The sequence below is a fragment of the Pogona vitticeps genome, chromosome 4 (assembly GCF_051106095.1).
Source record: "Pogona vitticeps strain Pit_001003342236 chromosome 4, PviZW2.1, whole genome shotgun sequence".
Taxonomy (NCBI): Eukaryota; Metazoa; Chordata; class Lepidosauria; order Squamata; family Agamidae; genus Pogona; species Pogona vitticeps.
In genome coordinates, this window is record NC_135786.1 from 181,192,491 (window position 1) to 181,205,736 (window position 13,246).

At 44.0% G+C, this 13,246-nt stretch overlaps 1 protein-coding gene across 17 annotated transcripts in view; it reads right to left on the reverse strand.

The window, feature by feature from the left end:
• The window catches only part of PTPRM (protein tyrosine phosphatase receptor type M), a 607,519-nt gene that overhangs the window by 44,260 nt on the left and 550,013 nt on the right, over positions 1 to 13,246 (reverse strand). The window lies entirely within an intron of this gene.

Consider the following 13,246-nt stretch of genomic DNA (forward strand, 5'->3'; position numbering starts at 1 on the left):
AATTCACAGAATGACCACTTGAAGAACCATCGTTACAGGTAAGTAACCTTTCTTTCTTCATCGTGGTCTTCTGTGAATGCACACAAAGGGTGATTAGCACGCTTACTAACCGGATGGTGGGCTGTCACTGAAGAGCCGATGCTAGCACTGCCCTCCCGAATCTGGTCTCCTCTTTTGCCCTCACGTCCAACCTGTAGTGGGTTATGAAGGTAGAGGCATTGGACCATGTAGCGGACCGGCAGATGTCGGGCAGGTCAACGCCGCGGAGTAAGGCAGTCGACGAGGCTACAGCCCGGGTGGAATGGGCTTTAAGTCCTTGTGGAGGGTCTCTGTGGTTGAGCTCGTAGGCGAGGGCGATGGTCGATACGAGCCACCGAGAGAGCGTGGACGGCGAGGCCGGGCAGCCCTTCTTTGGGCCAAAGTAACAGAGAAAGAGTCTGTTGGCCAGGCGAAAGTCTTTGGTCCTGGACACATAGAAGGCTAAGGACCGTCGAACATCAAGCATGTGGAGCATGCGTTCAACGTCAGTAGTCGGAGACGGAAACAAAGTTGGCAGGATAAGCGGTTGATTGACGTGGAAGTCGGAGACCACCTTCGGAAGAAAGGAGACGTCCAGGTAAAGCATAACCTTGTCCTTAAAGAATTGGAGAAAAGGTTGGTCATGACGGAGAGCTGCCAGCTCGCTAGCTCGACGGGCAGAGGTAATAGCTACTAGGAATAGCGTTTTTAAAGAAAGCATCTTGATGTCACAGGTAGCCATGGGTTCAAATGGGGGTCTGGATAGGGCATGCAGAACCAAATGTAGGGACCACTGAGGGAGTGGAGGACGAACGGGAGGTCGGAGGTTAGAGAGACCCTTCAAAAACATCCTGACAGTGGGATGGGAGAAAAAGCGGGAAGAGGGAGAAGCTCTGGGTTGGAAGAAGACAACCGCAGCCAGGTACACCTTGATAGTAGAGATAGACAGGTGGAAATCGAACAGGTAACGGAGATACTGCAGAAGTGTAGACAGAGATACAGGGGAAGAGGCGAGATCCCTCTGCTGGGTAAATTTCAGAAAGCTTTTCCACTTGTAGGCATACAAGCGAGACGTGGAGGGCTTGATGGCGTTGGTCAAGACCTCCTGAATTTCTGGACGATCCTCCACGCCGTCAGATGGAGCGTGTCGAGGTCGGGGTGAAGGACTTCGCCTGCTTCCTGGGTCAGTAGGTCCGGCCACATCGGAAGGGTTACTGAGTCCACAGCCATGCTGACTAGAGTGGGGAACCACACTTGGCGAGGCCAAAAGGGTGCAATGAAAATGGCCGGAGTCATTGAACGTCGGAGTTTGATCAAGGATCTCTGTATCAACGGGATCGGTGGAAATATGTACAAGAGACCCTGGTTCCATGGAATCATGAATGCGTCGCCGAGCGAGTGGTGACCGAGACCTGCCCGGGACGCATACCGGGAGCATTTTGCGTTGTGAGGGGATGCGAACACGTCCAGCACTGGGGTCCCCCATTGGCGGCAAAGGTCCTGGAAGACCAGAGGGTTCAACTCCCATTCGTGAGTCTGATAATGAAGCCTGCTCAGAGTGTCCGCAAGTGTGTTGTCCTCCGTGGCTACATGGATGGCCACTGGATAGATATGATGACGGTAACACCATTCCCAAAGGAGGATGGAGAGATACAGGAGTGAATGAGAGCGGGTTCCTCCCTGCTTGTTGACATAATGCATTGTGGTAGTGTTGTCCGTCACGAGCTGAACTCCGCGGCCGCGCAGGAGAGGAAGGAAGGACCTGAAGGCCTTGATAACCGCCAGCAGTTCCAGGTGATTGATGTGGAACATGGCTTCCTGTGGTGTCCAGAGGGCGTGAATGGTGCGACGCCCGCAGTGCGCCCCCCAGCCGGACGGACTGGCGTCCGTTGTAACTTGAACGGTGAGACGGAGTGGACGAAAAGGCCGGCCAACCGTGAGATGGGGTGTGTACATCCACCACTGGAGCTGTCTGGTGAGCTCCGGGGTGACACGAAGGCGTTTCCTTTGACTGTCCATCATGGGGTCGAAAAGGGTGAGAAACCAAGATTGGAGCGACCGGAGTTTGAGGCGAGCGTGCGCTAGCGCCGGCGTTGTAGAAGACATCAGGCCGAGGAGGTGTTGGGCGTGATGGGCTGTCACCCGAGCACCGGGAAGAAATTTCCTGATGGCTCGTCGAATCTTGTGTATTCTTTCTGGGGGAAGAAAGACTCGACCCTTTACAGCGTCCAAACAGACCCCTATGTATTGAACTGTTTTGGAGGGAATGAGCTGAGACTTCTGTTTGTTGACAGTGAGACCGAGATTGGAGAGAAGATACAGGATGAATTTTGTGTCTTTCAGGGATTGCCTTCGCGAGGTGGAGACCATGAGCCAATCGTCCAGGTAAGGGTAAACGTGAATGCCCCTGAGACGAAGGTAAGCTGCCACTGGAGCCATGACCTTGGTGAAGGTCCGGGGAGCTGTGGACAGACCGAATGGCAGGGCCTGGAATTCGTAGACCGTGTCCTGAAAGATGAACCGAAGGAACTTGCGGTGGTCGGGGTGAATAGTGACGTGAAAGTATGCGTCCTTTAGATCTATAAGGACGAACCAGTTGTTCTTTTTCAGCAAGTGCATGATGGACTCTAAGGTGAGCATCTGAAACCGTCTGGGTCGCAGGTAAGTGTTTAGGAGTCTTAGATCGAGGATGGGTCTTATGCCTCCTCCGCTTTTTGAGACAGCGAAGTAGCGGGAGTAAAACCCGCATTGTATGTCGCGAGGTGGTACTGTAGAGATGGCATCTTTTTCCAAGAGAGATGATATTTCTTCCTCTAGTGAGGAGTCGAAGGGAGAATGAGTTATGAAACCTAGCGGAGGAGATCTTATAAACTCCAGCTGGTAACCGTGCTGAATAATTTTTAGAGCCCAAGTGTCGTTTGTGATGACAGACCAGTTGTGAAGAAACGGTTGAAGACGGGTGGTAGGTGGTGAATGGGTGAAAACGGGGGGCCGAAAGTCAAAGATACTGTTTTTGTTTCCTGCCAGGTGGCTTAAAGGGTTGGCGGCGATGGGGAGGACGAGGGCGGTATCCCTGATAACCCTGGACAGAAGAAGAGGACTGGCCAGAGCGCTGCTGAGGTAGGTGCTTGTAAGGGCGGTATTGTTGGGAAGATTGATACTGTCCGTAAGATTTACGCCATTGAGGGCGTCGCTGTCTAGATTGAGTCTGAACAGAATAGGACTTAGCAGTTCTCTTAGCCTTGTGAAGGTCCTCCAAATGGGAGTCGGTCTTTTCGTTGAACAGCCTGGTAGCGTCGAAGGCGAGGCTTTCAACCTTTGACTTGACGTCCTCCATTATGTCAGCAGAACGGAGCCAAGCATGGCGCCGGATAGAGATGGCAGACATGAGGACTCTGGCAGAGATTTCTGCTGCATGTCTGATGGAAAGACGTTCATACTTGGATACCGTCTGAGCTTCCTCATAGGAGTTAAGAAAAGCTTGCCGGGTGTCTTCAGGTATCATTTTCAACCCCGGTAAAAGCTTGAGCCACAATTGCTTGTGATAAGCTCCCAAAACCGTTTGATAATTTATGACTCGAAGTAGCAAGGTGACAAGGGAGTAGATTTTCCTGCCGATGAGTTCCAGCTTTTTACCCTCCTTGTCAACTGGGGTAACATGGGCTTTGGCCGAAGGCCTTGAACAGCTTGTCTCAACAATGAGTGAGTTTGGAATGGGATGCTTGAGCAGAAAATGAGTGTCAGCCCCATGAATCTTGTAGAAGTGCTCTGTGCGACGAGGGACATTAGGTGTAGTCGCAGGCTGAGCCCAGAACTCCTTGATGGCCTCCATAACCACAGGCACAAAGGCTATACTGGGGGGAGCGGTACTGTCCCTCTTGATGTCCCCAAAGAACAAGTCCTCTCCCGGAGGGGAAGGGAGATTCAAGTCCAATTTGAGCGTCTTGGCAAGCCTGGACATCATCTGAGAATAAGAAGAAAAATCCTCAGATGGAGAAGGAGCGTGAGTATCGCCAGTATCGGAAAGCACCAGATCACCCGGAGGTAAATCATGCGGTGGCAAGGGTGGGGGTTGCTCCTGATCGGAGTCAGAAGACCGCTCCGTGGACACCTCATCTGGATCAGAGGAGAAGACATCCCTCTTCTTCTTTGGAGGGGGCTTCTCGATGCCGACCTGCGTTGTCGGGGGTCGAACTGGGACCACGGTTGGCGCCGAGGTGGAAGGGGCCGGTTGCGGTGGAGGGGCAACCGGTACCATAGGAGGGTGGTCTTTAGCTCGAATAGCCCGGCGTCGGCGTCGAGGCCGGGTCGACTCCGAAGAAGAAGACACATATATGTACCGGATCTTTTTACGGTACCGGTCTCGAGACGCGGATGTCGACGACGAAGAAGGAGACCGCGAACGGTCGCGCCGACGTCGATGGTGCTTACGACGCTTAGGGCGGTCGGAATCCGCCGAACGGGAAGAAGAGGACCGACGTCGATGCTTGCTACGACGTCGATGAGAACGGTGCTTCTTCTTAGAGCGTTTACGCTTAGAGGATTTCGAGTCCGAGCGATCGCCAGAGTCGGACTGAGTGGAAGCTCGATGCCTCTTCTTCGATCGTTTCCGTCGAGGAGACTTCGACCTCGAGCGGCCGGAGGAAGGGGACCGACTCGGGGAGCCATGCTTCTCCGTGCGAGAACGTTTGCCTCGAGGAGATTTCGACCTCGAACGCACAGGTGATCGAGGTATCTTCTCTCGAGGGGATCTCGAGTCCGAGTGTACGGACGAGATCGACACGGGAGGCGACCCCTGGCCCGCAGGAAAAGGGCTATGTGGGGCAGAAGCGAGGCCAGTAGTGACAGCAACTAACTGGCTCGGTGTCGGGGAAGACCTTCCCGAAGGCGGTAACACTTCAGTACGTCGAGCAGGAGGAGGCGCGGGTGCCTCGGACGAGGCCCCGAAGCGCCTCGACAACTCCTCAAGAATCGGCGATGGGATGGAACCCGAGCTCGGAGAAAGTGGAATGGATGTCATTTTAAGCTGGGCGGCCGCCTTAGCTTTGGACGATTTCGACGGTTTAGCTTTCGGAGCCGGAGGCTCGGGGTTCGAAGCAGGAGCGGCCGATTTCGACGACGCGGATTTTTTCGACATTTTGGAAACTTTAGAGACAACTGACTGAACAGGAGCTGCTCGAGAAGTGGAAGCCATTTCCCCCTCCGAGGGCGCCGTGGAAGACAACGTTGACTCCCACAGATGAAGTTTAAGGCGCTGTTGGCGAGCCTTGAGAGCGGCCTTAGTGAAGGCTTTGCAGTGTGGGCAAGCTTTGGGATTGTGCGACTCCCCCAAACAATACAGGCAAGTATCGTGGCCGTCCTGATGGGGAATTTTGCGGTCGCACACCACACACCTGCTGAACGGCCCGGAAGGGGACATAGGGCAGTAAGGAAACCGAAACGACAAGTCCAAGGATAAGGCAGAGCAGTCCGAAATCAGTCCGAGTAAAGCCAGAAAATACACCGGGTCGTCAAGTTGAAGGGAAAAAGCGCTAGGGTAGTCCGTGAGCGAAGCTGAGGTCAAAAGCCAAAATTCAGATAGATCGCAATAAACGCAGCTAAGACGAGAGGCTCCAAACCGCTAGGCGGAAAAATGGAACTGAGGGACGGTTAGGCTGGGCGTGCGCAGTAGGGGTAGTCCTAAACATTGTTACTTTTCTCTTGCAGCTAGAAAACGTTCCGAGAGGCCCAACGCTGGCGCTGGTATTAACCCTTTGTGTGCATTCACAGAAGACCACGATGAAGAATGCTAGTTTTTCAGCACTAAAACTGAACTCACATACAGATTTACTTGGTGCAAATTACTTAATGTAACTGGATTTACTTCTGAGTAGACTTTTTCAGCTTGCACGGTTAACTGATATTATTTATCTGCCTTTTTTATAACCTTTAAGAACAAAACTTTCTCAAGTTGGTTAATAATATCACAAGATATCAAATAGAAATTATTTTAATAGCAATAATCACAATGCATTATAAAATAATACAAGATAAAATAGTAGAAAATTGAACATAATTAACTAAAACAGCAGCATGAAAACCTTTTAAAACAACAGCAACATTGCAAGCTCCAATTTATATTTAAAAAGGTTGTCATTTCTTAGTTTAAAAGCAGATGAGAGCATTTGGCACTTTAAGGCCCATTTTAAAAAACCCTGAGGATATCCTGCACAACTGACTATGGTATTCCAAAATGATGAAACCACCATAGAAAAGCCCTTTTTGTGCTCCCCAACCTAACAGATTGTATCATCAGGCATGGAAGCAGAATGTTCGACACAGGCTAAAAGTGACCTTCAAAATAGCTAATGCCAATTCATAAGGGGTACCAATACTTTCAAGTAGGCCTAGACATACAAAGCACTGGTACAGAACCTGTGTTAGATAGTCTGTTGCCTGTCCTCAATAAGCAACAGGATGACTACATTCTCTACCATCTGAAGCTTCTAAATGTCTCTTAAAGCTGTCCTATATGGAGGGTGCATTTCCACAGACATGCATTTACACAGATAGCAGATTAGTCCGCGCTATGCACTTGGAGCTGCAGGAGGATTGCAACTGAATCTATCATTGGCTTCATATCACTATCCAGATCAGCAGACTTCCCCACCAGTCTTATTCAGACTGAGCCTCAGCCTGTTTATCTGCATATGGCCCCAATGTCTTGAGGCATTTCCCCCCCCCCATTTCCACTGCTTCCCTGGAGCTAGATGAAGGAAACGAGAGGTGGAAGTGCATGCCATCTACACTGTGATGATACGTTAACCCAATCCTCTAAACAAGGAACCATGGGACCACTTTCTGAATACTACTCATTAGAAAGAATCAGAGTCACCGCAGCACTATTATCACCAAATTCTACAAAAAATACAAAATCCAGAACAGTACCATGGCTGGTGGTATCAAAGGTTCTAAAGAAGGTAAGTAGAACTTATAAGTTGTAGCTTCCCATTGATTCCCTTCTGCAGATCAAGATTATCTCTGTTTCTAAACCAGTCTGGAAACCAAACTGGAATGCATCCATATTAGAGTTGGGCATGAATCAGAAAAATGGTGATTCATTTTGATTTGTGATTCAACAAGGTTGATGAATCACAAATTATGAATTTACAATTTTTACCTGAATTTTGGACTTCTAAGTTATACAGCAACAAGGAGCCCTCCCCCACCCCCAGGAAACTTCCCCTCAGGAACATAGAGACACCAACATGACCAAAGAAGCTTCTACGGACTCTCTTCTACAGTTCCTCCAAGTTTGGTGAAGATTGGGTTTCAGACATCCAAGTTATACACCCACCAATTGGGTCTTCCCAGGAAACTGCCCTTGGGGAAACCCCAATCTTCACCAAACTTGGAGGGACTGTAGAGAAGAGTCATGGTAAAAAGAAGTGGATGGAGAAGCCCAGGAAGAATATTTGTTGAAGCACAATAAAATGAAATTGACTAAAGAACAAATTCAGTCCTTAAATGAGCCTATAACGTATGCAGAAATTACAGAAGCCCTTAAAAAACAAAAAAATGGGAAAGCACCAGGCCCAGATGGACTACCAGCAGAATACTACAAAGAACTGGAAGAGGTGCTTCTCCAGCCATTTAAAAAGCTTCTAGAACACATTGAAGAAGAAGGGAAAATACCAGCAACATGGACTGAAGCGACAATCTCTCTTATACATAAGGAAAACACGGAAGGTAAAGAAATACAAAATTATAGGCCAATTTCATTGTTGAATGTGGACTACAAAATATATGCGACTATCCTGGCAACTAGATTGAAAAGAATTTTAACCCACTTGATACATCAAGATCAGTCTGGGTTTCTCCCTAAAAGACAGATGAAGAATAATATAAGGATAGTTTTAAATGCCCTGGAATACTATGAAGCACACCCGGAGAAACAGATGGCTATGATATTCTTGGATGCGGAAAAAGCATTTGATAATCTTGACTGGAATTTTATGATGCACACATTGAAAACACTGCAGGTTGGAGAAAGATTTATGAAACTAATTAAAGCAATATATACGGAGCAAAAGGCAAAAGTAAAAATTAATGGCGAACTATCAAAAGAAATCCAAATACAGAAAGGTACTAGACAGGGGTGCCCACTCTCCCCACTCCTGTTTATTTTGACTCTGGAAATACTAAATGAACAAATTAGAAACAAAAAAGAATTGAAAGGATTAAAAGTGAAAGGTCAAGTCTACAAACTCCAGGCCTTTGCAGATGATTTAGTTATCATATTGGAAGAACCATTGGATTCAATAGAGGACCTGATGACAACGTTAAGAATTTTTGGTGACATGGCAGGAATGAGAATAAACCAAAAGAAGACTAAATTACTTACCAAAAACATGAGAGAACATGAAAGATAAGAGCTAATAGAGAAGACGAACTTTCATGAGGAGAAGAAAATTCGATATTTAGGAATACAAATTACAAAGAAGACAAGTACATTATTCAAAGATAACTACATGAAACTAATGAAGGAGATACAGAACAATTTGGAGAAATGGGACAAATTACAACTATCGTTGTTGGGAAGAATTGCAGCAATTAAAATGACTATTTTACCAAAAATCCTATTCTTATTTCAGTCAATCCCTATAATATTAAAACAGTCATTTTTCAAAGAATTTAATAAGATAATCATGAGATTTATATGGCAAGGTAAAAAACCAAGAATTAAAATTAAGGCAATGCAAGATGCTAAGCAGAGGGGTGGCTTTGGTCTTCCTGACTGGGTTCTGTATTATAGAGCTTGTATTCTAGATTGGATAAAAGAATGGATAACTCTAGAAAACGACAGATTACTTAGCTTGGAGGGACATGACTTGCAATTAGGCTGGCATGTCTATTTATGGTATAAAAAGGACAAAGAACAAAATTTTTTTAATTCACATATGATAAGAAGAGCTTTACTGGGAATGTGGAGAAAAATTGTACAACAAATTTATTATAAAATACCTGTATGGGTGTCACCGTTAGAGGCCTTTATCCAACCCAGTCTTATGACAAAAACAAACTTTTTAAAATATCAAGACCTATTAAAAAAGGATGGTGAACTAAAGTCTAAAGAAGAGCTAGAGTCACAGAATATATATATAGAGTGGTGGCCTAGAGCACAGCTAGAATCTAGATATACAAAAGATAAAATAGAAGGCTTCTACTTAGAGCAAACGATTTTTGACAAACTTTTATTAGGTTCAAAAGAACAAACTGTTAAGAAAATGTATAATTATATGTTGGAAATTAAGATGCAAGATGAAATGGTTAAGGAATGTATGATTAAGTGGGCACAAAATATAGGGCATAACATTGATATTGATCAATGGCTGAAAATATGGCAAAATAATATAAAGCTTACAAGATCAGTGAACTTTAAAGAGAATATATAAAAGATGTTTTATAGATGGCACATGACCCCAGAAAAACTGTCAAAGATGTATACAGATGTATCAAATAAGTGCTGGAAATGTGAATCACAAGTGGGAAGCTATTATCATATGTGGTGGTCATGTGGAGTAGCGAAACAATATTGGAAAAGAGTACATGTAATGTTGGAACAAATATTGCTCTGTAAAGTGCCATTAACCCCAGAACTGTTTTTATTGAGTATGATACCTGAAAATATAGATAAGTCAAAGAATTATATAGTTATATACATAGTTACGGCAGCTAGAATTTTATATGCTAAAAATTGGAAAAGATCAACGGTACCGAAACAAGAAGATCTTATTGAAAAGATACGGGAAATAGCCGAAATGGACATTTTATCAGAAGTCATGAAGGACTATCCCTTGCAAAAGGCAACAGAAAGATGGGATCTATTTAACAAGTGGACAGAATCAACAGGCAGCTTGTGAACAGTACATATTGAAAGGAGAACTGAATCTAGAAGGCAGAAAAGAGTAAACAGAATAATTTAATATCTTGATATGGCAATAGGTACAGAATGGATGAAAGTATGTTATTGTCTCCCCTCTTCCTCATCAATTCCAATTCCCTTTTCCTTTTTGTTATCCCTTATAAAAAATAAAAATAAAAAAAAATTTAAAAAAAGAGAGAAGAGTCGTGGTTAGCTCCTCTGTAATTCTGGCGTCTCTAGATGCCTGGGAGGAACCTTTTGGGGAGTCCCTACTTGTGGGTGTATAGCTAGGGCACCTGAAATCCAATCTTCACCAAGTTTGGAGGAACTGTGGAGAAGAGTGAGAAGAAGATTCTCTGAAACGTATGTGTCTCTAGGTGCCTTGAGGGCTATTTTATAGCCAAACAAATTAATGAATACAAATTGCTAAAAATTCATTGATTTGTCAGGGGTATTGGTTCATATGAATATGAATAGATGAATTAGCAATTTTTAAATGAATTTGGTGATTTGATTTTTAATTTGTGTCCATTTCTAATCCATAGCTTAGAACTGAGGAGTTGCAAGGGATCCTATGATGAATATCATTTAAGACCACTAGGTGACGAAAAATCACTATCTGTTCAGTAGCCTACTCAAGAACTGTGGATTAATCAATCACTTAATTCAGTGCCATGAAATCAATTATGACTTCCAGTGTCCCTTTCCAGAGGTTTTCAGCTATAAAGGACTCAGAAGTGGTTTATCATTCCCTTCTTTTGGGGGTTTCTATATAGAAATTTAGAGCAACAACAGGTCCTGAATTAACTTACAGCTATGAATCAAATTGTTTATGGGGTGCGTGCTCCTGTCTGTGTATTTGTCTTTTGACATTTTTGTAGCTGTATTATTTTTACTCTGCCATGTCCCCTTCTTTTGGAAGGAGAGATAATAAGCAAACATAAACCACTATCCATCACTAAAATCTCACTCTCCAGAAAGAGTAATTTATGTAGCCCCTTACAACACTACACAATTAGTCACTTATTCATGAGAATGCTACTAGTCCACTCATTGGAGACAAATGGATATGTTTATTAGCCTGTTTGCATTAACGGATGACATGCCTAGCTTTAAAAACTATAATACATTTTAAATTTTAACATTTAAGATTGCCTACAGCAGATAAGAAACCAGGGCTGTAATCAAACTAGGATTGCAATGTTTTCATAAAATAATAGATGCAATCAACATATCTGATCACTAACTGCATCTTAAAACTAATGTGCTCACTTTTCTTAGGTGCAATACACTAAGTAACATTAAATTAAATAAGAAAAAAGTACCACCCATACTGTATATCTAACAAGTTTGTTGAATTTTTTTTTTTTTAAAAAAGCCCCACTGGTATCTGAAAAGATATGGCTTTGGTCAATTCCCTACTTCTCCTCTCTTTGGTCTCTATAAGGAAAAGACAGTGTATTAGGATGAGGAAGAGAAGAGGCTTATTGGTGTGAATGTCAGACTGTTTTAGAGGCCTGAAGTGTGTGGGCTTGTCGGGGTTTCACTAGATATCACTTAGAATAATCCAAGCTGCTTCTGTGGAGGGCAGGGGCAAATACCTCCACACAGTTAGAATTCAGACTGATGAGAAGGAAGGGAACAACATTTATTTGGTCTACTAACTTAAGATGCAGATCATGTACTGGTATATCATCTAAGCACGGAACTATCCCTTGATTTCAGTGCTGCTTCAGATTTTGTGACCCAGGTCTCTGATCAAAAATGCACACAAAGAAGTGTACAGGAGGGGAAATCATAAATTAAAATATGCACATATTCAAAATGTGAGAAAAATAGAATTCAAAATGGCAGAATATGGGGAATGTATAAAGACACAAAAATGCCTCCAAATATTTGTGTGGACTTTAAAAAACAATACACAGATAAGGTGGAATGAATGTATGCTTGGGGGAAAAAGTGGAACTGAAACAGGCAGATTCCCTGCTGGTTATACTTCTTAAAAATGTGAGCCGTCCTTCTGCTCCATCTAGGTGGAGCATAAGGACTTCATACAGACACAGCTGGGGGCTCTAGACCCAAAGGGCACCGAAATGAAATGATCCAGAAAAGATGAGGTGTCAAAATTACTTCTTATGAAATAATGATATATACACATAGGTCTCCAGTTTCCAGTATGTGCTGTCAATTCAATTGTAACTTATGCTGACCCTTTCCAGGGTTTTCTAAGTAGAAAGTACTGAGAAGTAGTTTATCAGTCTCTTCTTTTGGGGGCATCCTGGGATTGTGCATCTTGCATAAGGTCACATAGGCAGGATCTTCTCCATGGGGAGACAGTGGGGAATCAAACTCCCGGCCTCTGGCTCTAAAGCCAAATTCCTAACTCACCGAGTTATCTAGCCATTATTAAACTGCATATACTAAGGTAATAAGCACCAGGTTGGATGGAGCATAGCAGTCTTCACTGTGTATTTTAAAAGAGCCAGACTGTGTGCCTTGGGCAAGCTGCACAGTCCAAGATACACCCCCCCCCAGAGATTGATGCACTATTTCTGAGTACTCCATATGTAAAAAATCCTGGAAAGGCTTCCCATAAGACAGAATCACTGTCACTGGGGGTTCTTTTGGGATGCTTTTTGGATTATACATTTGATGGTTGTGGGCTGAAGTGTTTTTATGTGTGTAAACTGCCCAGAGTAGTGACATGCCACTAAAAGGGGCTGTATAAGAAATCCAATAATAAAGAAATAAATGTGATGAAACATAATTGTATTATTATTAATAATAAGCACCAGTTACAGAAATGGGAGAAAATAATTCTGTAGCAGTGTCTTGTGAAATTGTGATGCTGTCATATTGCAGAGGGTATAACTCACCTGAAGAATTCATTTCTTCACATATTTCTTACATATTTTGTAGTAAAGTGTAATTTGGGGCCAGTGTGCAATACAATGTTGCGTTAATACCAGTTATGCTAAATACCATTTAAATCTGTGGAGATTAAGTTTGCATGAATGCACACAGGATTAGGTTATTAATCTTCAGCGAACAATATCTTCAGTGCAGATTTATGAGCTTTGGGGATGTAAGTCATATGTCATGCTAGGAAATAGATCCTACCTATTAGCATTGGGGGTTGGAGTGCAAGGATGAAAGATAATTTTTGTAAGTCTAGGAATCCTGATGGCTTTTGGGAGGAATTGGATCAAACTTTTTCCCCAGGATAATTCATCATCCTTCCCTCTTCCACACCTCAAATCAATCATGCCAACACTAGGTTTATCTCACAATTTTCTAAGAATGAGTAATGAGGAGAAATGTTTT